At 39.0% G+C, this 18,861-nt stretch overlaps 1 long non-coding RNA gene across 1 annotated transcript in view; it reads right to left on the reverse strand.

Annotated features, from left to right (window-relative positions):
• Positions 1–1,742: 1,742 nt before the first annotated feature.
• LOC146776348 (uncharacterized) overlaps positions 1,743–18,861 on the reverse strand; it is a 254,106-nt gene continuing 236,987 nt past the window's right edge. Inside the window, exon 3 of the long non-coding RNA XR_014972363.1 lies at positions 1,743–2,035. This is a non-coding gene — a long non-coding RNA (uncharacterized LOC146776348). The remainder of the gene's footprint in view (positions 2,036–18,861) is intronic.

Here is an 18,861-nt window from a genome sequence, read left to right on the forward strand (position 1 = left end):
TGCAACAACATCAACTGTTGCATGGCTAAACACTTATAAGTTCCCAAAGGTGAGACCTATTGGCTATGCCAATGCTTGTTTTAAATGCTATAAAAGTTATTAAAAAAAAAACACTGCTATGATGCAGGCAGTTAAAAAATGTTCATAACTTTTTTTTCCTGTTATAACTGTTTGCCTCTACAGCATGGCTGAAAAGACATTGGCAAAACTCACCGATATCACATAGGAAAGGGCTACTGGCTTTTTCACTGCTCGTTTTCAGTTGGAAAACTCATTATGTCCCACCATGCTACCTTTTCTCCATCAGATAAAACGAAAAATATATGTTTTATTGTCCTAGCAGCGTGATAAATTAGTGAAGGCATCTCCACTATTTGTCAGCAGCCTGACAGTGTAGCCTGATAAATAACACAAGTGTTTTGCTATTAATCAAAATAGTTCCATGTTTTTGAAAATCAATATGGTGTTCCTCTAAGTTCAAAAAAGAGGGCAGCGACAGGAAAGCATCGGCATGCTTCTGCTTATCCGAGTTCACTTTCCAAACGCGGGCTTTGGACATGTGCAGGATAAATGCTAAACATGAATCCCATCCACTATTACAGTAATCAGCCAGTAAAACGGCAACCTCCTCGGCTCCTCCATGCCAGCAGCCTTCGAAAACAATGTAAATAATAGAGGCGGTTTTCAAAATAAAATATGCAGGAACAAGAAAGGTTTAGAGTAGGGGAAGAGCTGTGTTTCGCATCGGTGCAGCGAGCCACTCCTGCCGCCTCACACACCGCGTTAAATGATTTGTGATGTTTACCCAGAGGTCAAAGTGCAGTAAAAACAAGAAGGGCTGGGCGAGAAGGGAGGGGGGAATGCGAGGAGCCTGAATACAAGTGACAAAAAAAGAGGAGGAGAAGGGAGATGCGAGCAGAGCATCAAAGGGCTGGGTGAGAAGAGAGGGGGGAATGCACGGAGCAGAGGAGCAGCTGTGCACGTGCACGCCATCGTGCACGCAAGCTCTAGGCCAGCAAAACCATGTGGGTAGCACTTTTGAAAAACCACTTACAAAATGTCTCGAAGAGACAGCTTGCGCTGTCTCAGCGAGACGTAAAAAACATTGGACAAAGCCAATAGGTCTCGCCAATGCAAGATCTATGTGCTTTGGCAATGCTTTTAGACATGGTGCACAGTAGCACCAGCTGCTATGGAACATTGTTTAAAGTCAAGAAACAAGTTATGTGACGGAGCCAGTGTTGATCGCGCTGTGGCGCTTTAATTCATATGGCACAGCAGCCTGTGCTGCTGTGCAATAGTTTTTTTATTTTTTTATTTTTTAAAGGGCAGGGGACCAAGCCACACAAGCGGAGTACGGAGGAAGATGAAGGGAGCAACAACAACGGATGGAAGAAATCCACAAAAGGGAGGTGCAGGGGGCATTAGCACCAATAACGGTCAGCATGAGAAGAGGGGCATGAGGAAAACAAGACCAGAGAGATGCAGGGAACAAGACAGGGAGCACCAGACCCAGACAGCAATACAGGATGGGTTGGAGGGGAAAGAAGCACCACCCAAAGGGGGAGTGGGAAGAGGGAGGGAGAAGAAATAGTACCTCAATCACAGCGTAAGTAGCAGATGGCCACCAACTAGGTTGAAACAATCTGTGCTTGGTCAATACTCCATAGAAAGGAAGTGATGCATGGGCTGCCCAAATAGGAGTCAGCAAACAAAAGCGACAATAAAGCCAACAAATGATAAATGGTCAGACTCAAAGCCCTTTATTGTAAACAATACGTTCTGAGAGATAGAGAATGCAGCACATTAATGGTCACAGGTTCGGCCTAAATGCATTAGAGATCAAAGAAGAACGTAACACTCCAGTCATTTCCAATGAAACAGTTTCCTCAGCTGCTGGGATTGTCTATCAAACCATCCACGCAGAAAATCACTTTCAATTCACAAAACAGAAGGATGAGCTTCACATCGCCATGTTTCTGCAGGGGGAGAGGTCTCTGTGACTTAAACACTTGCCGATAACATCGAATGTGATCTAGAAGCAAAACAGGTAAGGCCAACTCAGGCAAAATGAGTACGCAGAGTACAAATAAAGTAGGCAATAGTAATGTGTTATCAGAATAGGAAAGACGGGAATGTGGCATGAAGCGCTATATAAAAAGTAATTTTTAAATATCAATTTGGCCAACTGTTCACCATTTAGTGCAAGTTCCATTATACTTTTATACAAACACAAGCGCTTTGTTCAGATCACTGTGGTGACAGAGGCTGCTGTTGGTTCTGAAGGCCCAAACAAGTTTTCTCTTTGTAACTAAATGATGTAGATTTTAACAACTTTGCAATCTTGGAAAACTTTACAAAGTTATAATTAAAAAAAAAGTAGTGCTTGGACGCTCTTAAAAGTAATTTTGGGTGACTGTGCAAAATAGATACCCAGCAGTAATCAACTTTGAGCAACAAAAAAGTCAATGTTGCCAATCTTCTCAAACTACAATTTGAAACTTTATAAAGAAATACTCAAACCCCAAAGTGAACCTCAAAAAGTATGAGATGAAATATCAATAAGGACCGTAAAAATTCACCAATACAATACCACCCGCCCCCCCCAAAAAACTCCGTGAAACAATGCCTTTGCTGCCTCAGCATATACTGTGTGTTCCAGGTTAACATTTTGCATTTATTTCTGTTTTTTGGGTTAAAGAGCACAAAGCACGAGATACACTGATCTATACAGCAGGTGCAATCAAAACTCACAATCTCATCCAAGTATGTGAATTATTTGTATATACAAAATATAAACACAAGTTCTGACGGGTACAAATTGAATGCAGCTTGTTCCTGATTGACCTTCATAAAGTAGGAGACACACTAACAACACAAAAAAACAAAGTGTCGATGACCTTGGAAAAACACAATTCACGTGAAACAAAATGGTGAGACTCAGGGGGTGAAACCAGCTGAACTTTTGAAAAATGTGCTCTTCTACTCCTCTCATCAAGTAGGCCATGGCAGGTGTATGAGGCATTAGGATTGCTCGATGGACATGGATACGTAACATAATTGCCTATGTATTGCCTGTGTCTAGCGATGTGCAATTGTTGCAGCACGTCTGGAGAGATGCAGGCGGTCTGACACTGCTCCATGAGCTTGCAACGGTGCCCAGGACAATAAATGAATAGCCATGGATGGTGTGATGTCAAGAGGAATTACAGGCGTTTCTTTTAGCTGACTGGCCAGATTATTGGACAACAAATACTAACACGATGCATAAATAAACAGCAGATTGCTAAAATGCACCAGAAATATCTGTTTAGTTTAGATAAGGTTAATTCCGAGGAGGGTGCAGCAAAACACCAATATTGAGTTTCTGTGCCGAACCTGCCAATCAGTGCGGTGGGGAGGGGGTGGGCAGGGGACTATGCACCTGAGAGTCTCTGATTACCCAACTACCATTGAAAAGCGCATAATAAATAAATAGAATTAAGGAGCTCAACATGTCTATAACAAGCGTTGGCCGCGCGCGAGCAGCCACGAGACGCGACATGTGGTGGGGGAGGGGGAGAAGTGGGAGTTGTGTGCGCACGTGCGTCATCGCGATCGCTTTGAAAGCGAAAGTGATCGCGATGACGCACGAGTTTTCAAAGTGCTGCTGAAGGCTGGCGCGCGTGCACAGTCGCGTGAACGCAAGCGCTAGGCCAGCCAGCAGCACTTTGAAAACGAACATACAAAATGTCTCTCCGAGCCAGCGCATTCGCTGGGCTCAGCGAGACCTAACGAGTCCAGTGCGAGGAGCTTGAGCAGGAGATACTTGCTCTGGAGCGAACATTAAGCGCGGACACTGGGGGTGCTGGTGGGCTGAAGCATATGCTCAAACTTAAGGAAAAATCCCTTTGGGACTTGGCAGAGAACGCGGCTCACGCGATCGTCACAGAAAGAAGAGTGTGGGCGATAAAGCCAACAAACTAATCGCATGGCTGGAAAGGAGGTACAGGAGTCACAAATGGGTTTCCGATATTCGGTCCGTAGAAGGAACACAGGGTGGTACAAGGGTGGCCTTGACAGAAATCTTTGCCAAGTATTACGAGAACATTTACCAGTCTCAATCCACATGGGGAAATCGGTTTGTACTGAATTTCTACATGACATTTCTCTACCGACTCTTGGGTCGAAGGACAGGGAAGCGTTAGATTCTGACTTTCATCTGGAATCCTCTCCTATCGTTGGACGCGAGGTTGGCATCCGACAACATCGAATGGTCCTACCTTATTGCTGTGCTGGAGAAGGTGGGCATTGGCCCGCAGGTGCAAAAGTGGATCCGGTTGCTATACACTGCTCTGATGGCACGCGTTAGGGTTAACAGGGTCGTCTCCAGAGCATTTGCGTTACACAGGGGCACGTGTCAAGGGTGCCCAATGTTCCCAATGTTATTCGCGCTGGAACAACTGTATTATCCTACAAATCTCGATTCTAAACCCAAAAATTATCTGATCGACGAGCTACACCGGGCCATTCTCCACCCAAGCTCCCCAAGGGGAATCTCTGATGTTACCTTTGGCTTCTTTTATTGTCATGAGGAGTCTGGTCCAGCTCCACTGGCTATATCTGTCCTGGGTACTAGGTACTAGGTTCTGTTAGAAAAAATCTTCTCAAACACAAATCAAAGTCTGAAAGAAATTATGAATAAAAAAAGTAAATTGGCAAGAGTGGCAATCCTGAATGGAGCAAAAGCCCTGAGTGACGCCAACTGCTTGCAAGTTTCGTACCAGGTCATGTGATAAACAAGTAAAAGTAGGTGTCCAACCTGAGCTCAGCATAACAAGTGATATGGCTTTCAAATAGTAAAGATAATAAGCAAATATTTTGGCTGAGGAAACTAATTTTCATTTTCTTGCCTCAGGAATACCTCAACATTAGAGATGGATACTACCTTTGAGTATTGTTTGCTTTATCAAGAAAACATGGCTGAAACAAGTTAAAGTTACGTCTAACAATTTTACACATTCAACACTTCTCTAGGATAGAAAGATGAACTTCAATGCAGGTCCCATGTCCCCCACATCACCCTATCGTACCTGTTGGCATACAAGGTCCAAAAGCCTGGCTTTCTACTGCCTATACTACACCTGTTCCATCTCTGAGTAAAGCTTGTATTGCCCGATTTGTGGGTGCAGAGAAAAACTGCATGTACAGTAAGGAGCGTTGTTGCAGGTTCTCCACTCATATTACAGCCACCACCATTCCAAAGGATACATTCTGTTTCTGGTTAAGACGGGCTTTCTAAGGGCTAAACTTTCTCACCACATCCCCGATACTGGAACAAGACTTGCTGTATAACTACTACTCCCATGATACTCAGCAGCACCACATCGCTCAAGGGAGAGGTCAAAACTATTGGATTAGGATGTACTAGAGGCATGTACCAAATGAACTATCCACAACTTAGTTCAGGAATGTCTCCACTCTTGATTTTTCATCTTTAGGCAGAAAATTCCTCCTGATCACCTAACTACTAGAACAAGTTTGGTCTTGCCAGAAAAGTAAAGAATGAAACAGTGGATAGATCTCAAATGTCTGTGCAACACGAGTTTCAAAACTATTGTAATCACCATTATATCAAACAAATGCAGACCAATAAACCATTTCTTAAACTTTTATGTCTTCTGTGGTTTAAAGCAAGTTTTAACGTAGATGCTGAATCGGATGTGCACAACAATCAATACAAACAAGCACAATACTTTAGTTATATGTTACATATGCTTGGAACACCCAGAAAAAATGTATCAAAATATTATTAAAATACGAAGACACATTGCATCTCAAAGGACATGAGCATATATTCCTACTGTCTAAAACAGTTTTTAAAAATGTTTTTGCTTTAATCTGCTGCTCTATTTCGTATCACTTCAGTAAAAAGAAGCGTTTTTAACTTGATTTAGAAGTTGTTCAATCAAGGCTTATCTGTTTTTTATAGTGATATCACATAAATGCATATAACCAATACACAGGAATAATTCAGTAATGCCTTTTTGGAACAGAAATAGGTCCTCAACTGGAGATATGGACGGTCAAATGAAAGCTTACTCTAGATATACTTCAAGATACTTAGCTTTCTGTGAACTGCTGCTGGTTGCAGTTCGGTACCACAATAATACGCTGTGTATGAGGTGCTAGTTTGTCAGAATCTTTATAATCAAATAGATCTGCATTATTCAGATTTCCCACTGATATTCGAGTTAAATTTGCTAGTGCCATTTTCCTTTGTTTACTAAGGCAGACATGGACGATTGCAGTGGGAGGAATCAGCTAATCAAGAGAATGAGCAGACATTTGTGGCCACAGCAGCAAAAGCATTTCGAGATCTAAAAATCGCATGACAATATCAACAATACAAAAGTCCCTGCTGGAGCTCGGTCGTGACAAATTCTCCTCACTGTTTTTTTTGGTGGGGTGGGGTTGTAAATGAAGCAAAAACTAGACCACATCCATCAACAGATTGAATAATATCCAATTGTACTTACTTAAGCCTTTGCCAAGGCACATTTAATATCCGTAAAAAACACACTTCTGCTTCACAATTAAAACACCTTTATCTAAAATGTGGTTTTACTCTAATGGAACTAACACATGACAAAGCAGTACCGAGTGTCTACACCATTTCAGGAGAAGGAAGCGAAAGGCTCCCCAGATGTTCTCCTGTCACTTGTGATCATCTTCTTTTAGTGGCCAAAAAGGTGGATAATCTGCAGGTGCTCCTTGGTAACATGGCTCCCATCCTCATAATAGAAAACTGTGATCTTGTGTCTTTTTTCCTTCTGCCTTAGAGAACAGTCACCTAACTGCTGCTAATTGTAAAGACTCACAGGATAATGTCGAGGTTGGTTTCCTATCTCGTGGTTGGAAAAGCAGTAACCTCTGTACTTCATTTCTCTGCTCTAGGTCTCGGTTAAGCCTGTAAGCTAAAATCAATTAAAACTTCAGGTTACTGATCCAGCGCAAAGGACAAAATTTACATATTCTCCTTATGTCACAGATTCTTATTCACAAAGGTTAATTCATACATTCATTCATTGGTGCGGCCCATAACACCAACAAGCTTCTCATCCACACAAACTCACTCGAATCTGTACACAGGAGAAAGGGCTGCTGGACTAAGTGGGTAGCTTATTACCTATCAAGACTAATTTTCTACTATTTTATATATACATTCTATATACAGTCTTCTGAATCCTGACTTTATCATCAAAGCACTCCACTGTTTGGTAGATGGACCAACTAGTTGGACTGGTTGATGGTGAATTAGAACCAACTAAAACACAATTAAAGTCTAGAAACATTTAATATCTTCAATGATTAATTTAAGAACCACAAACTCATTTCTTATTATTTCACTTTTGTTTATCTAAATCATTTATCAATCTGTTTAACCTTACATTTATATACTACAACTCATAATTTGAAATTTCGATTTATTAAAGAGTAATTAAACATTTAGAAATCTCATTTAAGCATTAATTTAGGAAAAATGCAGTAAATCATTTACCAATAAACAGGCGACGAGTAGCTTCAGGTGGAACTGCCCAACAAGAACTCCCTCTCAAGGAATAACCCATAGACAAACGTAGCCGCAACTCCGACTGCAACTCTCGAATTCCTAACGAACCCACTAACTCCAACTCCAACCAACTCTATCTCCAAAAACCCAACTGCGACTGCAACTCCTGAACTTCAACAACTCCGAACTCCTGAACTCTCCCGTAAAGACAGATGAGGGGTTATTATACCTTTTTGTGCCTTACTTCATACAAAATATGGCAACTTTAGAGGCAGACCGAATGTTCTGATTGGACAGTTCGGGGTTATCAATAGTTCATTGCACTCTTCCCAGTGCAAACTGGTTCTGCATAGTGATTTGGCACAAGAGTTCACAAGTTGTCAGTGTCCTCACCAATTCCCATGCGGGGAACAGTAGATGTATCTTTTCAAGGCAAAAGGGTCTTATTGACAGGGTCATTCTTTGTCTCTTCTTTGGTTCTTATTTAGTCATCTTCTGGCTTGCGGTCAAGTCCCCAACACATTGAACCTTGGCAAGGAACACAATGTCAGGAGTTCATGTCACCTCGTGATCTCAAGGACCATCTGGGCATGCGCAGAAATCATCGCGCGCACAGGGTGGCATCTGCTTCAGAGAACGCCATCTTGAGTACTGCGGCCTGGTAGGCCCGAACGTTAACTAAGCGAAAATAGACATAGCAGCAATTAATATGTAGAAATGAAGGTTCTAATGTTCAAACCCACACTAATCCCAATGTATATTAGTATTTTCCTAGCTGCCGCAATATTTAACGCGATATTACTTACCATACGATAACTTTAAGCCACAATACAATCACGAAGCAATATAAATCATGCAATTTTACTATCTCACCACAATCTAAAGTTAGTTTGCGTACCATTGTTATTTATTTAATTTTGCCATGCAATTAGTAATTTAGTCCCACGTGTATTTGTGTTTATCAAGGTGCAAATATTGATTAGTATCACTTCCACTGCAAACATGTTATGTAAATTAATTTTAGAATGATTACGTAATTAATTTCATGCAAATTAGAGGAGGTATACAAAATCTTGTTTTACCTGCTCCATAATTCCCCCCTTTGGTGATTTTAAACATCACCACTACTCACTAATTTCACTAAATGTATCTAAGGAAATGGTTTTATTCGAATCCACTTGCATTTGTTAGTTTAAACAATAGTGTTCTCCACACAGTTCTCTCTTGTTTTCTTATACACATTTTCTTTAAATTCTTCTAATTCTATTTTCTCTATTTTTCTTTCCCTTATTTCTTTTTCTTTATATTTCTTGTTTTTTCTTTTTATCTAATTTTGTAGTTTTCTTCTTTTTATGCACAGACATCCTAATCTCAATATTAACACTAAAATAATCACAAAAGTCACAGGTATTAGTATTTGCCCACAAAAGAGCTACCTCACTTTGTTAATAAATTCTTAATAGTGGAAAAAAAACCCTTACCAAGTTTCTCCCATACACCTTCAACCTCCATTGGAACAATTTCTTCATGCAATTCAGTTATATTCTTAATATATTTCTTTATGTTCTGACTTTCATCAGGAATGTAAGTACAGCAATGTTGTACTTTCAGCATTCCACAGACCCCTCCCTCTTTTTCCAAAATAATGTCAAGGGCAAGTCGATTTTGCATTACCATAGCTCTCATGGCAACAATTTCGGTATTTTTCATTAAGAACCCTCCAGCTGTGTTTGTTGATAAACAATCCACAACTGTAGACAATTTTCTAATTGTATGTGCATTCAGAGATATTCCAACTGCTGGTATCAGTGCTCCAAAAATATTGCCAATAATGTCTGACCAACTCTCCCTTCTTCTACATATTAGCTGTCTACCTATTTCGTGCAATCCATTTTCTCCCCTTTCCACATGCAATATCTTTGGAAAGACCAGGCCTACGTAGCAAGTTTCGTACCAATGATCCGGCAACCTATAATAAGCTTGGTTTCCACAAATGTAATATATTCCAGGGAATACTGGATCTTTTCCTCCTTTAAATCCCCATCCTCCCAAGATTTTGTATAAATCCTGGCACTCACTTGCACCTACAAAATAATTATCATATACAGTATTATCTCTACTTATGCATAATTTCCCTTTCTGGGGCCAATCTAAAGCCATTGCAGGGATTATCTCTCCCTTTAAATGATTTTCCTTCCCAACATCCCAAAATGATGTTTCCATCTCTTCCCCAGTCACTTTCTTTTGCATTTTAATTCTCCTCTCTTCTACCATATGCAGGAAAGTGTTCTCTTCTTTTCTTAAACTACAAGTAAGGTTATTCTTAAACACTTCTTCTAAAGTTAGTTTTCTTGTTTCTAGGAAAAAATTCGCCAAGAGTTTTACCAGGCTTCACCTTGTTGAATTCAGAAACTACAGGAATTTGTAAGAAAATATTATCTATGTCAGTGTAATAATGTTCTAATTTGCCTGCTTTATAAAACAAACTGGCTAGGACACTACAAAATATCCCATATGTCAAAGGAAGGTGATGAAGTGACACCTTCAGATACAGATGCAGGCAACTGCATACAAACATAACAATCTCTAACATCCATTGTTTCTACATACTCGTATAATAGCTTTGCGAAAACATTCTTAGAAAAATCATTTATGGACTTATCTTTATGAAGTTCTGTTCTATCTAAAAGTTTTGAAATATGACTGTCATCAGAGTTTTGGATAATAGTGCCATTCATTGGGTGTCTGTCTACATTTTCAAATGTTAATCTAAATAAAATAGTTATGGCTAATATAAACAAGCTTTAACAACAAAAACAACAAAAACACATTTTACACCATCTTCGAAAAAATCCACATGTTGGACTTTTATTCTCAGTGTTTGCCATTTTGTGAATGATCAGTGTCTTTTGACTTAGCCTCTTTCTTCCCAAAAAAATAATAATAATTCTTTGTCTAAACCAAAGGCTTTAGTTGCCTACTTGGTTCTTTCTGGTCATGTGTCTTATCCGGGCTTTCAATTCCTTTCCGAGTTCTTTTGTCTCTTAATTCGTGTGTGAATCAACCTTATCCATAGGCTCATAGTCTTTATTCAGAATTTTTTGGTCATCCGTTTCTTCTCTAGTGTCAGACACTATTACTCTCAGGAGTTCTGAACCTTCTTCTTCTTTGTCCACCTCCTGCACAGTCACTCTTAGACTTTCTTGGCTATCAGCTTCCTCTTGTATATCAGGAAGTGCCACATATGTCCATTCCGGGGACTTGTACTTCTGGTTAGGCCTTTTTATCCTCTTTGTACGTTGCAAGTGCTTCTGATCCATGTCCTCTGGTTTTCCTGACTGGACACTTCATTCACTTGTTCTGCATTATCATGCTTTATTCTTGTCAATCGGTATCTCAGTTTCTTGATTTTGTTGGGCCAAATGTCTTCTTTCAATGGCCTTTTCAATTTAGATCTTGTGCTTGTACTCGGGATTTCTTGGTCAAAGATTACTTGTTCAGTTTCTACAGTTTCATTATTAGTTCTTTCTCGTATTCCTGCTTGCTCTGTCTCAGATTCAGAACTAGTATCTGAAATTTCAAGGCGTCATCTTAATGGTACATTTTCCTGACTTCGACCTTGTTCATCTGCTTCTGGTTCTTGTCTTGTTTTTGTTTCTTCTGATTCTGATACTTCCCGATGTTGTTCTTCAGATTGATCTTCCGGATCTGGGACTCGAAGAGTGTGGCGGGCATAGATCCAGTTCTTCACCCCTGCACACTTCACAGCAGTTGTTGTTGTCAGAATCACTTTGCGTGGTTTTCCCCAGCGTGGAACCAGACAATTTCTTCTTCGGTGTACTTTTTGTGCGTACCCAATCTCCAGGACTTAGATCATAAGCTAGCTTCCTTTCAAGAGTGTTCGCATCTGGTCCAACCTGATGAAACACAGAATGTACCATATCAGCCAATCCTTTACAATAATCCAAGACGAAGTCATCAGATATAGGCAGAGGTTTGTTGACAGGAATAAAAACATGTCTCATAGCTCTGTCCATTATAATTTCATGGGGGCTCAGACCAGTCTTCCTATCAGGAACTGCACTAATGCTCATTAAGACAAGAGGCAAGACATCTGGCCATTTTTCCCAATCTGTTCTTTATGGTGCCATTCATTTGTTCCACCACTCCAGAAGCCTCTGGTCAGTATGCACAATGCAATTTTTGTTGTACATTTAATGCTTCACAAATCAGTTTTGTAATTTCATTCTGGAAATGTTTTCCTATCTGTTTCAATCGTTACTGGGAAACCAAACCTAGGAATGAACTCTCGCAGTAGGAGTTTTGCTACAGTAACTCCATCATTTCTTCTGGTCGGATAAGCCTCAACCCAATGAGAAAACAGACAAACAATCACCAGTACATATCTTAACCTGTTGCATGAGGGCATTTCAATAAACTCAAGCTGCATACGACTGAAAGGATCTCCCTCTCGTCCTATGATTCCCAAGCTCACCACAGTTTTCCTTCCTGAATTAAATTGCTGGCATATGAGACATCTCTGGCAAAGGCTCTCAGCTATAAGCCGGAATTTGGCATTATACCAAGTTTGTTTGAAAAGTCTAATCATGTCATCCCTTCCTATGTGTGCCTGCCCATGGTACATCCATGCCATGGTAGAGATCATGCTATCAGGCATTACTGGTCTTCCATCTCTGTAAACCCAAACCCTGTCTACTTCCCGTTGTGTGCATCCTGATTTTATCCATTGTTTTTTCTCTTCTTCCCCTGCTTCTTCCTGCAACTGTCTCACCTCATCCCATGTACTTACTGTGTTAGTAAAAAGCAAGGGACATAAATCCATTTCATTTTCCCTGTTACGATTCAATGAAGTCAAACAAGATGCTTCCAAAACAGTTGCTACAGTGCACACAGCATATGCAGCACTCAAAATTCCTTCTCCAGTTCTTAGACATGACCCATTTACAAACATCACATAGTCAGAGTCTTTCAGAGGCACGTCCTTTATATCAGGACGCGGTTTGATGCAAAAATCAAGCACTTCCAGACAATCATGATCACCATCATCCTTTACTTCGGCATCCACAGCATCAGGCAGTAATGTCGATGGGTTCACATTAGTGCATCTTACAAGATTCACATTTGTAGCACCCAAAATCACCTATTCATATTTAGTTAGACGACTATGCGTCATGAACTGTGTTTTACTTCTTGTCAAAAGGATTGCCACATCATGCGGAACAAACACTCTCACAGGATATCCCATTACAATCCCTTCACTTTTTTCCACGCTCTTACATGTAGCAGCTACTGCTTTCAAACATCCAGGCAATGCTACAGCTACTGGATCTAGTATAGCTGAAAAATAGGCAATTGGTCGTCTCAATTTTCCATGTCTCTGCACTAACACAGAAAAAGCACACCCATCTCTTTCACTGCAAGCTCAAATTATTTTTCATAATCAGGCATTCCAAGAGCCGGTGCTTCACACAAGCTGTCTCTCAATTGTTTTATTCAGCTCAATTGGATCTCTCACATCACTCTTTGTCAGACTTAAAAAGGGTTTTGCAATCAAAGAAAAATTACTAATCCACTGGCGACAGTACCCCACCACTCCAAGAAACATTCTGACTTCTCTCTGTGTCATTGGGACTCTCATTCCTTTAATGATTTTAATCCTATCCAATGTTACTTTTCTCAGGCCTTTTTCAATCTTATTACCTAAGTATTGTACTTCTATCTGACAAAAATGCAATTTTGATGGTGATACTTTAAGAGTCCTCCATCTGCCAAATGATTTAACAGTGCAATTGTGTCAACAACACAGGCTTCTCGCGTCTTTGATGCCACTAATAAGACATCGATATATTGAACTAGCACTGAACTTTCTGGCATCTTTAAATCGTCAAATGATTTCTTTAAGATCTGGTTAAATATTGAAGGACTTTCTGTATAACCTTGAGGGATACGGCACCATGCCAAAATACGCTCGCAAAACCAGAACGCAAAAATTTGTTGGCTATTAGGGTGCAATGGAATAGAAAAGAAAGCATGACACAAATCAATGACTGTGAACCATTCTGCATCATAGGGAATCTGATAGAGAATTACTGAAGGGTTTGGCACAGCAAGGAACAACAATTTTATTCACCTTTCTCAAATCCTGCACTATTCTAAATGTCCCATTTGGCTTTTTCAAACCCATGATCGATGAATTACATGGACTGCTCATTATCTCTCTTAGAATTCCTTGTTCAATCATTCTGTCTATTAATTTATTCATAATTATTCATTAAATGGACAACGGCTTTGATATTGGGGTAATTGGACCTATGAGGTCAAATACCATGATCATTCTGTATTGTGGTCTTAGTACCAAATGACAACGATTGGACCATTATTAAGAGGGCATGACCAAGTGAATCTCATTTCATCTGCACTTGGTAATATCAAGTTGCTATGAGCAGTATATATAGCGATTAGGAATATAATGTTATCTGTATTCTACTACCAGATTCGTACTGAATGAATACTGATTAAGTGTATATCGATTCATTAACTGAGGATATATATATATATATATTTGGAACATTTTTGGCGTAAGTTTAGCTGACCTTGTCCTATATTTTTTAAAGGTCCTATATCCATGTCACTGATCGAGCACGTCGATTAAACGCGCGTTTACACGACGCACGAAAATAGATTAAAATGGCTGCTAGCAGTAAATATGGCGGTTAGGAATATAATGTTATCTGTATTCTACTACCAGATTCATACCGAGTGAACCAAGATTAAGTGTATATCAATTCATTAATTTTGAGGTATATATAAATTAGGAACATTTCAAAATGGCGCGAGTTTAGTTGACATCTTCCTATCTTTGAAAAGTCCTATGTCCATGTCATTAATCGAGTATGTCGAGTAAACGCACGTCTACACGACGTACTTAAATAGATTACAATGGCCGCGAGTCGGGGAACCGCCGAACTAAACAAAGACGCGGAATTCATGAAGGAGGGGGTACGTTAGGTTCAGTTCATTGATGAGTATTCAAGGCAATGGATATGATAGAAAGGTTTAAACTAGATACGAAACCATATGTGAAGCATAGAGAGTGGTAGTTGACGAGAATGGTTTCATATTTCACGTTTCCAGACCTCGAGGGGTTCATAATTTAAAGTGATATTACTTTTAACACACATCTGAAATATTGAGAGTCTTCATAATTAGATGTAAAAGTTAGTCTCCTTCTCATAAATTAATAAAAAGTAAAACCTGCAAGATTAGTATGCCTTTCAGAGTTGAGTCTAATGAAAAATATGTTAAGATAAAATACGTAAGGGGATTCATGAGCTAATAAGAATATATTCGCGTTATTAACCAGGTTGACGGATTAGATTGATGTATATGGAAGAAACGAGATTGCCGAAAATAAGAAAAGGATCTATCATATTTAGACCATAAAATCAGCATCGATTAAGGTATGTGTGGTCAAATATATAGGTGAATTATGCTAATTACAGGAAAGAATTATCGTAAATAAAAGACATGTTGAACTAACAGGTTTTAGACGCATGATATACATCAGGATGATGGAAAACCCTGTAATAGCTTAAAACATACAATTTTTCAGGTCTCATATTAATCTTACATATATTATACCACTTTGAGAGTCACCTGTATTAATCTAACAAATGCCATACAACTTTGAGAGTTACCTTCTATATCTGATGACCATCGGTTGATTTGCATTTTCTTACATTTAGGCCCCTAGATCCGATACCTCCTTTGAAGAAAGGATAGAAACGGTCATCTTCATCCATTTTTTATAATCAGATGCCATATTGAAATCCAATTTATTTCTTTTAGGTAAGTGAGTATTCATGATATCCAATCATAAAATTTCGTATTAAGGAATGAATATCATTCACAACATAAACGTATCCACACAGCAATGTGTGTTGTTTGGAAATACATCCCCTTCTTGATTTTGACTCTTAGTTATATCTTTCTTGTCTTTAAATCATTAACACCGTAGAAAATTGATTTGAAGAAGAATACTCATTGGGTTCAACTGTCCAACCGAGGTTAAGAATCTGAACAGCTACATGAAATAGGGTTAGTATGAAATTGTTTGAATAGATCGATTGACGCATACAGAGCCCTGTGAGATTATTTGTGACGCACTTTTGTTTCAATTTGGTACAGATGATCGTAATACACGATTGATACGGATACATCTGGTGTACCAGGATAGCGCCTAGTTTTCTCCCAAAAAAAGAGGTATGCACTTATCGTGAAAATCCTGGTTTGTGTGCAAGATTTAAGTGGTTCCCTATTGAATAGATTTATTAGACCTAAATTGTCCCCCTAGTTCTTCTTAGATCTCCATATTGTTATATCCAAATTTCCCTCATATAGGTGTTAGTCTCAGTCTAGTTTAGAGACCTTAGACCAGATCTAATAATATTTTTAGTTTGATATAGACTCTCAACTTTGTAAATGACTATTGATTGCTATATTGACTCCCAATTCTAAAACTGGCTTTTAATTATTATATATCTTTTTTGTAATTATTTTTTGTATGTAGTGTACAAACCTGAGCGGGTTCCTGACGAAGGCCTAGCCGAAACGCGTTGTGTCCACCTACCGCCCATAGAGTAAAAATCTGAATAAGAAATGCATACACTGTTTTTTGGCAATACTTATTGTTTATTAGATGTCTATCGAGAAATAATCATGGTATGACAAGTCTGCACTATTATCTTATCACAAACATTTAATCATGTTCTAGTCAGATGTTATTTGCACTATTTAGAAATCACTTTGTATGTATAGTGGCATTATGATGATTTATTGATGTCTACAAATGTATATGTTCACACAGAGAAATCAATCTATTGAAAAAAAAGAAAACAAAACAAAAAATATTTATATTTTGTATTAATTAAAGAGAATTATTATTAACATATAAGTTTGTCTGTTCCATTATGTGTAGTCATATGTTTTTGTTATACATGTATGTAAACCTTTAGTCTAGTTGAAGGGATTTCTATTTAATTGGGAGTCGATTTGCAACAAGTTTGTTATCTACACTGTGCCCGGTGTTCACCTTTTCCATATTACAACAATTTTATTCACCTTTCTCAAATCCTGCACTATTCTAAATGTCCCATTTGGCTTTTTCAAACCCATGATCGATAAATTACATGGACTGCTCATTATCTCTCTTAGAATTCCTTGTTCAATCATTCTGTCTATTACAGGCGTTACTCCTACAACTATTTCTGGTGTCAACTTATACTAAGGAATATTCGGGTAATTTACTCCTTCTTTTACAGTTATTTTCACAGGATCTACCCTTTTCATTAATCCGACATCTTCCCCTGTGAAATCCCACACTTCTGTTTTCACGGTTTCTTTTATTTCTTTAGGTATTCCCTCTGGAACAAATACAACAAATGCATCGGTAATTTCTGGTTCTAGGTTAGCCATTGTCATTCTATAAAGAACATCATCGTCTGGAGTTTCAAAAGCTATACCATCAGGTGTACAAAAGATGGTACAGTTCATTTTACAAAGTAAGTCCCTTCCTACCAGATTTACAGGACTAGTGTCCCATACTACAAAACGATGCATATCAGAAAATTTCCCTATTCTAACCTTGACAGGTTCGGTAAGATTTGCTTATATCTGTTTATTAGAAACTCCAACCACTTGGATTGTCTCACCCGAGAGGAAGATTTTTTACTTCAGCTGATCTAACAGTTGAACGAGTGGCACCAGTGTCCACTAGGAAAGTAACATTTACTTCATTCACCTTTCCATCCACAAAGGGTCCAGTCTGGTCTACTTCTAGAGCTGCGCCAAGTATGCACTCCTCTTCCTCTCCTAGGCACGGTCAATAGCTCTCCACTGACTCACTTTCATCACGTTGCAGCCAATACTGCGAAATGGCACCAGCACGCGGAAGCTTTGTTACCTTTTCTTCATTGTAGAATCCTGTCTCATTACTGTATCTTTGAGGATTTAGGTTCTGTGGAAAAGGTGGCTTTGGCACCTGACACTGTTTGATAACAACCTGCTGCTGTCGCGGCGGTTGGCAACTCGCCTCACTCTGCACCTGTGGATTTAATGATGAATTATCACCATTAGCTTTCTGTGGCAATTTACACTCGGATTTCCGATGTCCTAACTTTCTGCAATTATGACATGGCCACTTCTTTTTAGCTTCATCTATGCTAATCTGCCCTTTTCCCTTTCCAATATTAGGTTTTGGTCTTGCTTGCCCTATTCCACTAGCTTGTTCAATTTACTAGGCTTCTTGTCGCTCCGCTACTTTAATCACTGCCCACATTGCCTTTTCCTTCAACTTGTGTTGTTTGGCTTCAATTTCATCACTAAAATTTTTTGCATGACGCAAAACTTCGTCTATCTTTTTATTTTGCCAGTCTACTGTTTGTTATTTAATCATTTCACTAACTTCAGGCCTTAAACCATGAACAAATCTGTAAACAAAATGACTCAAATCCTTTTCACTTAGTTTCTCCTCTCCACTGTATTGCTTAAAAGCCAACAGTAACCTCTCGTAATATGCATGCACTAATTCTTTAAACTCCTGGTGAGTTCTGTCAATTTTTACCCAATCAGTTTCTTTCGGAGGTACTTTATTTTTCAAAAATGTAATTACCTGATCGTATATTTTCATTACTTCTGGATCTGGGGCTCCTGTCTTAGGATCCCTAGGGTACTCTTGTGTTGGCCAATCTATAGTGATCTTACATTATGTCCATAAATCTGCAGGCACAATTATGTCAAAAAGGCCGTTCAGATCTAGCCATAACACTTTTGAAAGTTTGACAAACCTATCTACCTGTCTATACCATTCAACAGTTTTTTCTCTCAACCTTGGAAAATCATTTGTAAATGACAAAATATCCTGTCTAGTCCATGGAACATGTACATATCCTCCTCCAGGAATTTCTCTCATGGGACATTCTGCTACCACTGGCTCTTTCTCTCTCATTGGGAAAGCTAGAGAGGCTTTGTCCGTAGTTTCTTCTCTCCTTCTAAACCATCTGCTTTTCCATTGGTCCACATCACCCCATTTTTCTTAATAATGCAATTAACTCTTTAATTTGGGTTAACCATCCTGCAGTATTCAAGTTTTCAATGTCCTTTTCAGTCAAATCTACTCTGTTTGGCTTCGGCAATGACCTTATTTCTTCAAAATCTATTCCCATTTCACTCGCTGTCTCTTCTAACTTTTCATGCAACGTCCTTGCTCTCCAAGTAATGCTTTTACATAA

This window comes from Triturus cristatus, chromosome 12 (genome assembly GCF_964204655.1).
Source record: "Triturus cristatus chromosome 12, aTriCri1.1, whole genome shotgun sequence".
Lineage (NCBI taxonomy): Eukaryota > Metazoa > Chordata > Amphibia > Caudata > Salamandridae > Triturus > Triturus cristatus.